The sequence below is a fragment of the Schistocerca cancellata genome, chromosome 1, assembly GCF_023864275.1.
Source record: "Schistocerca cancellata isolate TAMUIC-IGC-003103 chromosome 1, iqSchCanc2.1, whole genome shotgun sequence".
In the NCBI taxonomy this organism is placed as follows: Eukaryota; Metazoa; Arthropoda; class Insecta; order Orthoptera; family Acrididae; genus Schistocerca; species Schistocerca cancellata.
Window position 1 is genome coordinate 283,851,945 of NC_064626.1, and position 2,564 is coordinate 283,854,508.

Consider the following 2,564-nt stretch of genomic DNA (forward strand, 5'->3'; position numbering starts at 1 on the left):
TAAATTTTCAGGTTAACGTTGTACGATGCGACCTTTTACTAACTCGTTCATTAAGACGGCTAGACAGAACAGAGCGAGTACAAGACACTCTTGAGACTCTAATAGTTTGGATAAAACGAAATCATATCGTCAATAAGTCATAAAACGTATCTTTAGATCGGGAAGCTATGGTAATTATAACCGTCGGATTAAAGACGTATTAGAAACTCTACGTTCACAGCACTATCAATAAAAGACAACTCATTGAGACGGTAAACAAAATTAGTGTCGACACTGAGATTTGGAAAGCCGGTCTCTACATTAAAATTTAACCTTGTAGCTCATAAGATACTCAATACACTTAAACATTCACCCTTGAGTAAAATTCGACCAATAAACCAATAACTACGCAATATGACTAACACCTGCCACATACACTGTCGTGATCACGTACTTGGTCATAATGCAGTGGAATAAAGAACAAAGTTTAAACCATTACCTACAGCACCAATGTCATCTACTCCACGAAGTTTTGGTAGTGCAGCCGAATAACGTAGACTTCGAGCCACAATGACAACCATTGTGCCATCTTTAAGTGATGACTGGAGATAGCTATTTTTCTTATTTTTTTCCTTTATTGAGTTTCGATTCCCCCAGAGGGGGGCAGCAGCATATTACGTCGCTCTTCAGCCTACAGGATAGTTAAAAACATAATAAGAATATAATAAACAATAAAAATAGGAGATAAAAACTGAGACTTTTTAAAACTGTTAAATGGTGGAAAGTTGTCGTACTACTCTAAACTCTGTCCGAACAGGCTTTGGAAGTCCCAATGAGACCGAAGGGTCACCTTCTCATCCTCAGCCCAAATGTGTCACTGATGCGGATTGTAGGGGCATGTCGTCAGCACACCGCTCTCCCAGCAGTGTGTCAGTTTACGAGACCAGAGCCGCTACTTCTCAATCAAGTAGCTCCTCAGTTTGCCTCACAAGGGCTGAGTGCACCCCGCTTGCCAACAGTGCTCGGCATACCACATGGTCACACATCCAAGTACTTGCCCAGCTCGACAGCGCTTAACTTCGGTGATCTGATGGGAACCGATGTTACCACAGTGGCAAGGCCGTTGGCAAAAGTTACGGAAGTTAAAAGATAAAAATGAAGGGTTGGTGATGCTAATTAAGGAACACAGTAAGCAGAGTGGTATAATAGAAGACAGACAATTAAAAAAAAAACAGCGGCAGTCTGGTTTCTGTTCGCAAGAGATACAAAATCACATCTAGCAACAGTACGGTTTCTTTTCACAGCACTTAAAAAAGGGACACACAAATTGAACATTCGCTTAATCACTGCACTACAGAGTAGACATGAATATGACACACCACAGCCTAAGGCAGGTGGGTGGAGGGGGGGGATGGGGGCTAGAAAAGGGGGGAAGGAGCCGATGGAGGGGGAGGACACATAAGAAAAAGGGGGGCAGAGTCGATGCGAGAAGGAGTGAGGAAAGCAGAGGAGGGGAAATTAAAAGGACTTGTGGGAGAGGATTGAGTCAAAGAGAGGGTAGGCAGGGAAAAACAGAATGAGAGGGGGGAAAAAGAAGTCCCGGAAAAGATAATAGGTGAGGAGGGGGAGGTGAGGATCAGACTTGATAGAAGGGATAAATGGAAGGAGAGACAGCACCAATAGTGTGTGCGAGGGTCTCATCTTTTCTGAAGAGTGGAAACAGTGTTTTGACGGCGTCATTACCCAGAATGAAACATTGTTGTTCTTATCGACCCTGAGAGCAATACGCAATCCATGGAGTAGCATTATCTCGGTTTCCCTCGGAAGAAGAAACCAAGACTTTAACGAACAGCAGGCCGAAACGTGATGGCCTTCTTCTTCTGGGATCAGTGTGGCGTCATTTTCATTGACTGTTTGGAACTTGGCTCCACAATTAACTGCGACTGTTACTGTTTGTCGTTGGACAAGCTGCGACGTGCCGTCAAGACCCACAGACAACAGCTTCAGGGTCGGCATGAAAATGCCAAAACCCCACACAGCCCTTATGACGCAGGAGAAAATCAGGAAAATGGGTTGGAAAATTGTTCCTTATCTTCCCTACAGTCCGGACTTGGCTTCGTCTATTTTTGCCTCTTTGGTCCTCTGAAGACCCACCAGCGCGGTAAAACATTTGATAGTGAGAAAGACCTTATTACTTGTGTCAAGTGATGGTGTGAATGTCGATCACCAGAATTTTACCAAAGTGCATTTACATCGTGGAAAGAACGGTGGGCCAGTTGCATCACAGCTGATGGAGGCTACATTGAGTAGGCTAAATGCATAGCTAAATGTTCCAAGTATGTTCACAAAAAAATTCATTCTCCTCCTGCAAAAAATAAAAAAAATTAGAGACGACACTGCAAAATTTTTTGGACGCCCTTTGTATTTTCTCGCATTTTAGTATATCATGCATGCTTCTGAATTTTCACATTAACAAAGTCGAAATTACATTGTTCACCCAAAATACAAAAATAAGTCTGGTCAGATCAGAGGCATGCTTACTACTAGTTCACTCTGCGGTAACAACTATATTCCAAAGGTTTATA

At 42.9% G+C, this 2,564-nt stretch overlaps 1 pseudogene; it reads right to left on the reverse strand.

Moving 5' to 3' along the window:
• Positions 1–989: 989 nt before the first annotated feature.
• LOC126099770 (5S ribosomal RNA) lies at positions 990–1,107 on the reverse strand (annotated as a pseudogene).
• Positions 1,108–2,564: the final 1,457 nt, after the last annotated feature.